Source organism: Pongo pygmaeus, chromosome 12 (genome assembly GCF_028885625.2).
Source record: "Pongo pygmaeus isolate AG05252 chromosome 12, NHGRI_mPonPyg2-v2.0_pri, whole genome shotgun sequence".
Taxonomy (NCBI): domain Eukaryota; kingdom Metazoa; phylum Chordata; class Mammalia; order Primates; family Hominidae; genus Pongo; species Pongo pygmaeus.
The window spans coordinates 80,102,359-80,116,336 of NC_072385.2; the positions used below are offsets into that span (position 1 = coordinate 80,102,359).

The following is a 13,978-nucleotide window of genomic DNA, read 5'->3' on the forward strand; positions in this document are numbered from 1 at the left end:
CAGATAGTAAATATTTTAGGTTTTGTGGGCCATGCATAGTCTTTGTTGCATAACTTTTGTTTTTCTAATATTTAAAAAATCTAAAACCCATCATTTTAGCTCTCTATTTATAAAAAAATAAGTAACAGGCTGGATTTGGCCTGTGGGCTATACTTTGCTGATCCTTGTTTTAGAAACTTCTTATATTCATGTACAGTAACAATGAGTGTGAGTTTTGAAAGGAGGTTTGAAGACCAGAAATTCCTATATATACATCTGTTTATCTCTCTATGTATGTATAGCATCTTCTAACTTCAAGTTCTGTGGTAGTAGAAAAACATTGCTGCATTCTTAGAAAGTGGGACTATTTCATTAAAATTGATAAAGTGCAAATAACTCAGATGATTATAGACATATCTTCATATATTTAATGCACATATATATGTGTAAGCATGAATTGATACATATGAATTGATTTCTTAATCTAGTACCCAGTGTATTCTGTAGATTATATATTGAAACAAACCAAAGCAGTTATGGAATAAGAGTTTGATGTATATTATAGGATTTTAGTGTAGGAAGAGCTAATAAATTACACTCTTATTTCCTGTCTTAAGTTTTAATCCAATCAAGAAAGGAGTCTGATGAAGATCAAAATGTTGGTTTTGTTGCTGATATGGCTATATGAAAAAGCTTAGGTCTGAGCTTCTAACTATTGAACCCTGGAATCAGAATTACTCACCTAATCTTAGGCTGATTGGACGACTGCAGTCCTCTCCACGTGGGGCAGAGTTTTTCCTGCCGTGTGCCATATACCTCAGGGGTGGTGGACCAGGGAAATGTCTTTGCTGGGAGTCAGATCTGGAAGAGAGGAGGAATAAGCTCAGCATGTCCACATCACTTCCTCATCTCAAACTCAATTATCACCCCTAGATAGTCCAAACTTGCCTTAAAAGATATCAAAAGATACTAGCTTTGTGGTCCAAAGTAGAGATCCCAAAGGAGAAATTGGTGCTCAATTGTGAAGGTACGCTGATGGCAATTTTTTTTTTTTGAGATGGAGTCTTGCTCTGTTGCCCAGGCTGGAGTGCAGTGGTGCGATCTCAGCTCACTGCAACCTCTGCCTCCCAGGTTTGAGCAATTCTCTGCCTCAGCCTCCTGAGTAGCTAGGATTACAGGCTCCCACCACTATGCCCGGCTAATTTTTTTTGTATTTTTTAGTAGAGATGGGGTTTCACCATCTTGGCTAGGCTGGTCTTTGAACTACTGACCTCGTGATTCACCTGCCTTGGCCTCCCGACATGCTGGGATTACAGACGTGTGTCACTGCACCCGGCCGGTACACTGATAGCTATTTTATTTGTTATCATTTTATATAAAACTAGATGGAAAACAGATATTATGTCAGCTGTTTTAGTCTGACAAGGTAAGTCTGATTTGGCCCTATTTGTGTTATGTCCTGGTCAGTGACATTGATGCCAGTCTGATGATTCATTTGTTGCTGAAATGCTGAAGTTGGTCAGGGCAGTGTGAGTTTGGTGGCAGTCTGTTGCCCTGGGGCAGTGATACCTGTCACGCAGACCAGCCACACCTGAGAGGCCCAGTGACAGAGCCATAGTCATTACATTTCTATGTGTTCAATTTTAGTTACCAAGATCAGAAAACTGACTGCTGGGGAGGGAGGCTCATTTGGGCTAGCTTAAATCAAAGTGATAGAATGCACAGTATGATTCAGGTTTATAAGATGATGACAGAAGTGTGTTAGTGCTTTTATTTGTATATGTTCATAGAAAATGGCTGAAAATTTGTTCATATAATGCTAATGATACTTATTCTTTGTGACAAGGTTTGGGGTGATTTTTTTTCTTCTTTGTATTTTTCTGCATGGCTCAAATTTTTATAATAATTATGAATCATTTTTCACCAAAAGAACAAAGTAGTTATTTTTAAAGAAAAAGTCATGTGGCTTGCTTCACTCCTGTGCTTCCCTCCTCCAATCATTCTTTTTTTTCCCTCCTTCCCTCCCTCCTTTCCTTCCTCTCTTCTACATATCACTATTTGGTAAATATTCACTCTATGCCACTGTGCTTGGTGCTGGGGACACAGTGGTGAACAACTCAGACACTGTTTCAACTCTCGTGGAGCCTACAGACCAGTGAAACAGCTCAAGAGGCTAAAACTTTAATTGTGGCCTCTGTCTACTTGGAATTCATTGATATTCCCAGATGTGTAGATTTCAATACTTCTCATCAGATTTCATCTGGAAACTTAATCCCATATAGTATTTTGTCTGATTTGTGAATTGCTTTACATGGAAGACATCTCAAAGGTATGGTTGCATTTATTTTTACACTTGATGAATTGCCTTTATTAATAAAGATTTTTTGAAAGAATGTAAAACAGAAGTATAGGGAGTTGGGCAGGACCAGGGGCCACATTTTGATTAATAGGTAATAACTAAATGTACTCATAGCATGTGCATTTTTTTTTTTGGTCAATATGACTAATAAAGAGAACTTTTGAATGGCAGAGAAGGCGGTATAAGAGTCCAGGAGCCAGATACTTTTCTTATGCCATTGAATAAGTCAGTTCACCCAAGAAATAGTAGTGAGTGGCAGCTGAGCATTGGAAGGCATAAGGGCCTTTGAGTTTGGGGTCATCTTAGGTAATGCACGGCAGAGTCACAGAACGTATAATCAATCCCACATCTGTCACTTGCACATATAACAGGGGGCTTGAAATTAGTTTTCAAGGGGGGCTTGAAATTAGCTTTAGCTCAAGTATTGTGGTTTCAAAAATTCACTTTCGTCTATTTGGTTATGAATCACAATAATTATGCTGAAATCATTGCTGGCTAAAGTATCCCTACCCATTCCTCTCAGAGCAGGTTCTCTTCCTCTCTCCACTTACTTCCAAATCTTTGGAGAGTTATTCACCACGCACAGATCCTATGTGAGTAATGAGGCAGCCTGAGATTTTCATGTCTTTCCTCTCCTCTGATACACCATTGGAATTGATTTACCTTAATTTATGACTTCTCATTTCACCCCAGGGCATAAATGACTCATGGCTGACCATGTTCCCCTCAGTGGATTTTTAACTTTTCTTTGCTTAATATATTTATGATAAGGGTCAGAGATGCTTCATTCAAAAGCAGCAGGAGACCTAATGGCTTCTGGGAGTGAAAGCTTGTTTCTTGTCTTTTAATTTAAGAAAGTTTAAGACAACCCAGCAGTAGAAGTGGGGCTGGAGAAAAGAGCATGCTGAGGTTTGGTGGAGATATTACTTGGTTGTCTAGTGGGGGTGAAATGATTTAACAGAGTGCAGATGATGTAAAGTAATAGACGGGGTCTAAAAGATCAATTGATAGGTTTCACACATCAGGCATGCAGCCCTCCTCCTGGAAATGGGCATCCTCTCCTCTCCATCCTAATAGAGAGGGTGAGATGTCATCCAGCTGTCACATTGAAATATGCCTCTTACTAATGACTGCAGAATGATGGGATATTTGAATGCTTTGTGTGAGACTTTCTCCTTTCTTCTTGATACAGTGATTGGGAATGGAGGGTGAGTTGTAAGGCATAAAAAAAAGATAAAGAAATGACAACTCCCCATTGTGACATGTACCCTTAGTGCAGACTCACAAAATGGTACAGCTGTGTCACAAAGAAGAGTTAAATTCCATAAGTTAAAAATGAAAATATTGTGCATGTTGCTGTGTATATACATACGTCTGAATAGTTGTTAAAGAGTCTGTAGAAATTTCTCAAACTACTGTGTTCAGTTAGTGTAATGTAGCAAAGCTATATTTATTGCCTATGAAAAGATTTTATGGCTGGGTGCAGTGGCTCATGTCTGTAATCCCAGCACTTTAGGAGGCTGAGGCAGGAGGATCGCTTGAGGCCAGAAGTTCGGGACCATACAGAGACCTGGTCTTTACAAAAAAAAAACCAATAATAAATATTAGTAATAGTAATTTGGCATGCACCACCATGCCTAGCTGTAGTCCCAGCTACTTGGGAGGCTCAGGTGGGAGGATCACTTGAGCTTGGGAGGTTGAGCCTGCAGTGAGGTTTGATTGTGCCACTGCTTTCCAGCCTGGGTGACAGAGTGAGACCCTATCTCTAAAAAACAAAAACAAAACAACGACAACAAAAACTTTGATGTACTAAGAGAAAAAAGTTTACCTAATGGGATATACATTGTGAATCTACTTTGTTAAAAGTATATATTTATATAAAAGTTTAGAAATATCTATATTAGAATATTGACAATACTATTGTGCTTATCGATGGGTGGTAAGATTATGGGATGTTTTCTTTTATAATTTTTCTATAGATGTCTTATCTGTGTGATAAGACTTGTTAAGTTAAAAATAAAATTCCTGGTAATTTGAGTCTGCCTATTATTACTTAATAAATCTGAGGTAACTTTAAGAATTCCATCTGAAGCAGAGAACCTTTGTTGAGGCCAAGGCAGATTCACTACTTCTAACGCTGCTGCCTCCTTCAACTTCTGAACAAAGTGACTGATGGCCGAAGTGACTGAACAGCTGGAGCTTCTTAGAGGTTTCCCAGGGCCCTAGTCAGGGCTCTCAGTGTTATTGTTATAATAAACTAAGTCATATCCGGTAGAGAGAAGACATGAGCTTGGAAATTATTCCAGCTGAAAACTTCCATCTCCACCCATCCAATTGTGATTGAGTTCTGGTTTCTACACCTTCAAAAATATTTCTTCTATGTCTCTAGAAAGGAGAGAAGTACTTTTTTGTCACATGTCTATTTTCGTTAAAAAAAAAAATCTAAAAACTATGTTGGATGACCAGCTCAGAAATGTTGGTGTACTTTCCTCTTTAAATGCATTAAAATCTCTTTACTTTTAAAAATAACTTGTTTGAGCAGCTGTGCTATGAGCAGGAAGTCCATTATCTTCCACTTGAAGTTCACCTATCCTGCATCTCAACCTCTAACTGCCTAAAATCTCTGGGGCTCATTTGTTTGAATGAGGGGAACCAACCCTCTCTATCAAAAGCCAAGCAGAGTCTTCCATGGCCATTGTCTCTTGGAGCCATAAGGTGTTGCTGTTGCTGTTGGTTCCCGATGCTTATAGTGCCTGGTCCTTGCACAGGACATGGTGTGCCCAAGCTTGGACTCTAGGACTACTGTTCTCTTAGGGGACTCTCACAAGGCTGGTCAATGTCCCCCAAAGCATGGGACATAGCCATATGCTCTTCCTGCCCCAAACCCTTAGTTTTTGATCCTGAGTCACCAGCCCAGAATCTCCAGGGAATTTTATTTCATAGGGCCTTTTGTCTTTTCATGCCGCTGTGTCTTGGTCACATCCTCCCTGGTCCACCCCAACTTGGTAAGTCTAATTTTGAACCTCGGAAAGCGTGGATGCTCAATTAGACTTCTTATTTCCTTCCTCCCAGTGCTGTCGGATCATCTTGTGGAAGAACCCAGCAGGAGGTTGGTCAATGTGATTAGGCCATCTGTGTTTGCTAATTGTCCATATTGGAAGTTAGGTTCCTACCATTCCACAGAGACTAGGAGATAGGAGGAGTATCTTTCTTGATGATTACATTTCAAAGGAGTGGTTTCCAGGTCCTTGAGAAAGACATTCTTAAGTCATAAAACATTTACATCTCAAAGGGGCATATAAAAATGTGCAATTGAATTTATTTTTTTTTAAGACAGAGTCTTACCCTGTCACCCAGGCTGGAGTGCTTTGGCAAGATCATAGTTCACTGTAGCCTCAAACTCCCATGCTGAAGGGATCCTCCTGCCTCAGCCTCCTGAGTAGCTGAGACTACAGGTGTATGCCACCATGCCAAGCTATTAAATTTTTTTTATTTTTGTAGAGGTGGGGTCTCACTATATTTCCTAGGCTGGTCTTCAACTCCTGGCTTCAAGGGATCTTTCCATCTCGGCCTCCCAAAGTGTGATTACATGCATGAGCCACCATGCCCAGCTCCAATTGCAAATTATATAAAGTAAATGCTCTAAGGGAAGTCAGAGACCTGTGAGCAGGTAGAAGTCTGTCTAACGTTTAATCAAGCTGAGGGGAACATTAAGGTCAACTTGGTGAGAAGCAGCCTTCAAATAGCCTCAATATAATCCCAAAAGGTTCTAACTCATCTCTTCTCCACCCTCATTCCCAATGTGAGTGGCTTGCTCTGTGTGTACACAGCTAAAATTGAGTTTTCTATGGCAGGGGCCAACAGAAGTCTGCCTTATGGCAAATTGTGCCATATACTCAACATGGTTTAAGGTACTGTGCCAAATTTGGTAGTATTCCTCTTTGTGGAGAGTGGATACTTCATACAGGGATTTGGGTACTGAGGGAATTAAGAAATTACACCTCCTTAATGGGATGTTACACTGCAAGTTGGAGAGTCTATATTTCTGTTTTTGGTGACTACTATGTACATTTTCTGCTGCAAAAAACCAAACTGACATCAATAGTCCCTTGACACCTCCAGTTCAGCACACAAAGAGAATTCACTTCCTTGGAGGTCACCTTGATGCTATTTTCTATTGTACATGATTTTAAAATATATTGTGATAAATCTCATTTGTTCTCTTATTCAGTGGTTAAAGGAACACATAAGGGAGTTGGTGAAATATATTTAGTTGATAGAATTTTAGAGATGATTTTAAATTCCATATAACTGTCTTAAGATTCATATGAGAAATTATGACCAAAATTATTAGCTCTGTTTAGGTCAAGATGTAATAAAGAAACCTGTCCAATTAGGAACTAGTTCTGTTTCTCTCTGCTTTTCAAATTGAGTTCTACAAATATGAATGTTACTGAGCACCTTCATAAGGGACATGTTGTGTTTGTTCCGTTCATCACCAGTGAGAAGTAACTTGACATTTTCATTGCTAATAACTTCCTTGCAAAGTATATTGACACTTCAGTCATTTTTGAACCAAATCGACAAATAATGAGGGGCTGTTCTCTGAAATCCACCCACAGAGTTCTTGCTCACAAATGATGCAGGCTGTTGAGGTGCCAAGATACAGATGACATGTGGATAGTGGAATAATAACAGACTACCTAAATCAATGTTCAAAACATCAACAGGTTTCATTTGAAGGTGTGTAAGTAGCTACAAAACAAACTTGGTGGACATTAATTACTACAGGAGGTGAGAGGACTAGAAGAACATGCATAAAATGGATCTCAGAAATGAATCTCCCAAGCCTGCTTTGTCTTTCCCTGAAACCCGTTTGCTTAGTGCTTCGTGCATATATCCATGAGTTATTCTCCCTATGCATATGCCCCTTCCTGCTTTCCCACTTTGCTGTGACTACCCTTCATTGCAGATAGAAGAATCCACTCTTAATTCCTTCTATTCACCGTCCTACATACTCCTGCCTCCACACAAGCCCTCCTCTCTGTTGGAAGGTCTTTATTTCAATTGTGATTCTCCTTTGTTCCTTCTACCCTGCTAACTTTTCTTAGTTAAAACTCATTGCCTCTTTCAGAAGGTCTACCTAGAGCTCCGTGTCTTCCTTGAGTTTCCCCCATTATTCATTGTAGAGCAGGGAGGGCATGGGGGTGGCCTGAGTTCAAATATTTGCTCTGCTGGGTTCTGCGTAACAAATTTCTTAACATCTCAGAAACAGTTTCCTCATCTTTAAAGTGAGGCTATCTATGATTGATTTTTAATATGATGAGAGTTACGGATATATGCTACAGGCATATATGTTAAAGAAGCCATGAACTTTTTCTTTTCCTACTGAAGTGTATTCATGCCTACACTTGTATCTGGCACACAGTAGATTGTTTTCTAGTGCCTCCAAGTTTTTAAAATATTTTGATGAGAGTTGATAATTGGTAGCAGGAGTAACATTCTGAGGTGAGCTGCTCTGCTGTTAGAAGTGGAACTCTCATGGTCTGGGGAAAGGCTCCTGTGTGGTTGAACCTGCCCAGCTGTGGGTGCAGCCTTGTACCAGGCAGCCCAACCCTGAGCTAAAGTAAATTCCCAGGAGAAGTCTTTCCTGGGATTTGAATTTGCAGTAACAGGTGTGAACATTCTAGTGGCAGTTTGGTCATGTATGATACTATAAACAGGACCCCCCCCGCAAAAAAGTGGAAATCTCTAGAACAGATTGATTTTTTTTTGCTTTTTATTTTAAACATTTTTAAATTAAAAAATTAATTTACAATACGTAAGTAAAGTACAATACATAAGTACATACAATAAGATGGGCCTTTTTTGGTGTGTAGTTCTTTCACATTCATAGCTTCTTGTTCAATAATTGGTGAATGAATGAGGCAGCCAATATAGTACTTGGCACAAAGTTGGCTCTCAGTGTATACTTGTATATATGTAAGTGTATATACACTTACTGTGGCTACAGCTAGCACTCTGCATAGTTTTTTGGTAGCACATATCTCACTAAATCAGTGCCATCATTAGACTTGACTTAACAGAGCCGTGTCCTGGGTCCTGTGCATCAGGCTATTCATTGTGTGATCCACTGATAGACATCTTGTGAGAACTGTTGGAAATGAAAATTCTTGGGCTGCACCCCAAACCCACCGAAGCCTCATCTCTGGGGGTGGAGTTCAGGAATCCATGTTCTAAGGCAATCTCTAGGTGGTGCTCATGCAGATATTTGCCAAGCACTGCTTTAGAGGGCCCTGCTCTGTTGTTTTTGTAATGTCCCTCTTGATGGGTGCCCCAATCCTTGAACACACTTCAAACCCAGGCTCCAAAACCCTCTGCCGTGAGTCTATTTCCAGAACATTTGTAGGTATTTTTATTTGATCCATCAAGGGACAGCTATTTGCAGGGGCTGTGGATAGAGCTTGGACATGTGAAGGTGTCCACATGTGTGTGCCAGACCCCTTGCCAGGCAGCCTGGAGCTGGGGGAAGGAAGAGAAGGGCAGTAAGCCACAGGATGCATTTTTTTTTTTTTTCTGTTCTGGTTGTTCTAAATTGGAATCTGTCTTGCAGGTAATTTTGAAGTTATATTTATTAAGATTGTAGGAAAGAACATATTTTATGTAACTGCTTGCTAGCTTGAATTATATAATTTAGATATTCTAATATATAATATGCAGGACCCTATTTTTACCCTCAGCCTGAGGCCTGCAAATGTTAAGGTTGAGTTTCTCCTGAATTCTTAATGTTTCGTTTCTGTGTTCTCCACTGTGCTGGGAACTCCTTGGTGGCAAGGACTGGGGCTTCTTTGACACTGTAACTCTATTGTCTTGTGCAGTGCCTGGTGTAAGTGACTCAGTAAATGTGTGCTGATAGGTGAATAAATGAATGAATTCCTTTATGAAGGTTGGGGCTGTCAGGGAAAACTTTGTGGGGGAGATGCTGGGCCAACATTGTTGTTCCTGGGTAGGGTTGTTGAGTCCATGGTAGACAGATGAAGTATCCTTGAGCAGCCACCACTTTCTACTGTTGGCACATAAATGGTTGGAATGAGGGAAAATTAAGGGAGTATAACATGGACATGATATCGTCTGGTGGAACTGATTCCTCAGACAAAACAAAACCAAATAATCTTTACAGTCTATGCAAGATGAGTGTTACGGACTGAATATTTGTGTTACCCCCAAATTCCTGTGTTGAAGCCCTAACACCCAGGATGACTGTATTTGGAGATGGGACCTCTAAGGAAGTTAATTAATGTTAACTGAGGTTATAAGGGTGGAGACACCAGAGACTTCCATCTTGCCTCTCCATCTCTTTCAATCTCTCTCATTCTCTGTGTGCACACACCAAGGAAGGGCCATGTGAGAACATAGTGAGAAGGCAACCATCCACAAGCCAGCAAGAGCGCCCTCACCAAAAAGTGAGCCTTGCTGGAAGCTTGATCTTAGACTTCCCAGCCTCCAGAATGGTGAGAAAATAAATTTCTATTGTTTAAGACACCCAGACTGGTATTTTGTTATGGCAGTCTGAGCTGACTAATACAGCGAGATAAAAAGAACCAAATGCCACAGATTAATTAGATGTAATGAAAACAGCTGTCAAGCTAGTCCTAAACCTTGGCTTACTATAATTAAGTGTTCGATACAAACTAATTAAATTAGCAGTTCCCAGGTGTTGGTTTTATAGACAGTATAAATTATGCATTGAGGCAGGAAGCTCTGTTCATACCAAGGACTTATTTTGGTGGTTCTTGTTTTATGTGTGGCATTTGTTTCTGGCTTTGTTATAATGACTTATGTCAGATGTATCATAAAGTAGCATAATTGAATAATTGCATGTTGACTATTTAGATAGCTTTACATTTTGATTTTTCTCCCTCTCTTTGAAATTCTTCTTTTACCAACAAAGGCTGGATTCCATAGACATTCTCAAATCTTGCTGGCTCTGTATCAGGGAAAGCTGAAAACAAAAGCTTTATAAGTATAAGATGTATTATTAATGCTCGCTGCTGTGAAACGTTGATAATAAATAAGAGCTGATTGTATCCACTGCAATTTCTCACTAAATTTTGATGGCTGGAGAAGAGCATAGATTTCCAAGCAGAGTGAAAACAGGTTGTCTTGGTTTCTGCTGTCTTTATTAATGAAGGGTCGCAGCTGCATTGTCTCTTGCTAGTGATGGCTTAATGCACTTGTTTGGACTGCTATTCGGTTGTCATTTTCAAGGGGACATCTGGCATTTGGACTGTTTTTGAGAGGCCATTGGTTTTTTTCCCATCTAAACATTTCACCTGATTCTCTTAATAAACTTGATGGTTTGTAAAATTTAGCCAACTAACCAATATTCATTAGCAATCTACTTTATGTGCCAGACAGTGGGCCAAGCTTGGAGGAAGCTGTGAAGCAGAATGAAGCCTGTCCTGGTTCACAGAGAACCTAGAGTGTGATTGAGAAGTTAAGACACATTCAAAATCACAGTGAATCACATGATAGTTGGATGTGCCAAGTACTAATTGTGCTGTGCAAAATAGGCCATCGTTTCAGGATGGAATCACTTCCAGGGGAAGAGATACAGGGTGGTCCAGGAGAAGTGTCCAGCCCCAGTCCAACATCTCCTTGAGCAGTGTTTTTCAAACTATATTGACCCTGCCTGATTTCTTCTTCTTCTCCTTCTTCTTCTTCTTGTTCTTCTTTCTTCTTTCTTCATTCTTCATTCTTCTTCTTCCCCTTCTCTCTTCTCCTTTTTCCCCTTCTCCCTTCTCCTTTCTCCTTTCTTCTCCTTTTCTTCTTCTTTTTTTTTTTTTGAGATGGAGTTTCACTCTTGTTGCCTAGGCTGGAGTGCAATGGCGCGAACTTGCCTCACCGCAACCTCCGACTCCTGGGTTCAAGAGATTCTCTTGGCTCAGCCGCCTGAGTATCTGGGATTATAGGTGCCTGCCACCACACCCAGCTAATTTTTGTATTTTTAGTAGAGATGGGGTTTCACCATGTTGGCCAGGCTGGTCTCGAACTCCTCACGTCAGGTGATCCACATACCTCTGCCTCTCAAAGTGCTGGGATTACAGGCGTGAGCCACTGTGACTGGCCTGACACTTATTTATAGGAAGAAAAGTACTTGATGTCAAACTGTACACCTATATGGATATGAATCACAGAAACTGAAGATTCACCAGATAATACTTAACCCTTTCTATGTGCTATGCACTTTATTCTATTTATTTTTAACACTTTATGAAAACACTCTATTTTATGAAAAACAATAGTAGTTGCACTCAATAAATTGTTAAGTGCCCCTTTAATTGATTGCCATCCTGCGTTAACTAATAGTCTGGATTCTCCAGAGAAACAGAACTAATAGAATCTATCCTCTCTCTCTCTCTCTCCCTACCTACCTACCTACCTACCTACCTATCTATAATCTATCTACTATAAGGAATTGGCTCATGAAATATGGAGACTGAGAAGTCCTAAGATACACAGTCAGCAAGCTGGAGACCCAGGAGAGCTGATGGTGTAGTTCCAGTCAGAGTCTGAGGGCTTGAGAACCAGGAGACCTAATGGTATAGTTTCCTGTTCAAGTCTGGAGGCAGGAGACCAATGTCCCAGCTTGAAGACAGTCAGGTAGAGAGAAGGAATTCTTTCTTACTAAGGCTTTTATCTCTTCAGACCTTCTAGGGATTGGGGAGGGCCATTTGCTTTACTCAGTCTTTTGATTCAGAGGTCAATTGCATACAAAAGCACCCTCATAGACACACCCAGAAATTATGTAGAACTAAATATCAAGGCACCCTGGGGCTCAGTCAAGCTGACACATAAAATCACTCATTACACACTCACAACCTGAAAATTTCTGTGGGAGAGGCCTGACTTAAAATTCCACAGCTGCTTCCCACTGGGCTACCTCCCTATTCTCCTCTCCATGCCATCCTATAATTGGAAGCCCATGAAGTCATCAGTATCTCTGCAGTGGATTACCTAGGGGTTCACCAGAGAAATGGAACCAATGGAATATATATAGTTACATAAAAAATGCTAATCATCAAATACTAATCATCATCAAATGCTAATCTCTTCTGAAAACACCCTCATAGCACACCTAGAAATAATGTTTTTACTAGCTTTCCGGCATCCCTTAACCCAGTCAAGGTGACATATAAAATTAACCATCACATGCATTTAAGGCTTATTAGTAAAGGAGTGATATCCTCTATTAGATTAGAAATCACATTTTGGAAAGATTACTCTGTAATCACTCGGTGAAGAGTGTATTTCTAAGAATTTAATTGTGGTGATATCAAAAGGCTTCATATATAGACCATATACTTTTGGAGTGGGTAGAATGGATATGGAGTATAGATCAGTGTTTCTTGAGCATAAGACCCGGAGCGCTTGTTAAAACACAGGTTGCTGGGATCTACCCACAGAGATTGTGGATTAGCAAATCTAGGATGAGGCCTTGGAATTTGCATTTCCAACAAGTTTCTGGGTGATGCTGATGGTGCTGGTCCAGGGACTACACTTTGCTTATTTAGTGCAGTAGTAGGAAGAATAATTACCCTCAAAGATGTTCATGTCCTAATCCCTGGAGCCTGTAGATATTTTATGCTAGATGGCAAAGGGAAATTAAGGCTTCAGATGAAATTAATTTATAATTAATTTATTAATTAATAAATAAGTTAAGGTTGCTACAGAGCTGATTTTGGGGAGATTATCTTGGATTATCTGGGTGGGCCCAATGTAATCACAAGGATTCCTAAAATTAGAAGGGGGAGGCAGAAGAGAATTAGAGAGAGATGCTGACTACTGAATTTAAAGTCTCTGGCTTTGGAGCTGGAAAATGGGACCATGAGCCAAGAATGCAAGCAGCCTCTAGAAGCTGGAAAAGGAAAGAAAATGGATTGATGCCTGAACTCTCCAGAAAAGAGCACAGTCCTGACACCTTGATTGTAGCCCCCTAGGACACATACTAGAGTTCTAATTTACAGAACTATAAGATAATGAAGTTGTATTGTTTTAACCCACTAAATTTGTGGTAACTTGTTACAGCAGCAAAAGGAAACCAGTACAAATGCCTCCAGGAACTACAGTGGGTACTGGGAACACAAAGGTGAAAACCAATTATTCAATGACTTGAGCTTCCCTATTTTTATTTTGCCCCTGCTCCCATCTCAGGGCCAACCACAGAAAGCCAAACATGCATCCCAAACCAGTCACTTAAGATGTCCTGCTTCCAGCCTTGCCATGCCAACAACCTCCAACCAGAGCATATCTGATTGATAGATCATATAAAGCCTTTCTACTCCCCTGCCTACCTTTGAATCTCTGCCAATCACAAGTGATGGTAGCTGACTCCCTTGCTATAGCAAGCTCTGAATAAATAACCTCTGTGTGTCCTCATTTAGGTGATCTTCATTTATTTTCAAAAGACATAGTGCTCTCCTTTTTTTATTTTCTTACTCACTGATTATTCTAGTGCAGTGGTTCTCTACTGAGGGTAATTTTCCCCTCCTTCTCAGAACCTGGGACATTGCAGTGTCTGCAGGTAATTTGGTTGTCACAACTGGGGTATGCTACTGGCATCTAGAGGGTAGAGGCCAG

The 13,978-nt window shown here is 40.2% G+C and overlaps 1 long non-coding RNA gene and 1 other non-coding gene across 2 annotated transcripts in view; both read left to right on the forward strand.

Annotated features, from left to right (window-relative positions):
- Positions 1 to 1,948: 1,948 nt before the first annotated feature.
- Positions 1,949 to 13,978, forward strand: part of LOC134737859 (uncharacterized) — a 56,347-nt gene continuing 44,317 nt past the window's right edge. The window contains exon 1 of the long non-coding RNA XR_010123248.1: positions 1,949 to 2,308. This is a non-coding gene — a long non-coding RNA (uncharacterized LOC134737859). The remainder of the gene's footprint in view (positions 2,309 to 13,978) is intronic.
- Positions 7,880 to 8,063, forward strand: LOC129030974 (small Cajal body-specific RNA 16). Its single transcript, XR_008500865.1, has one exon. It is a non-coding gene; the product is annotated as a small Cajal body-specific RNA 16 (non-coding RNA).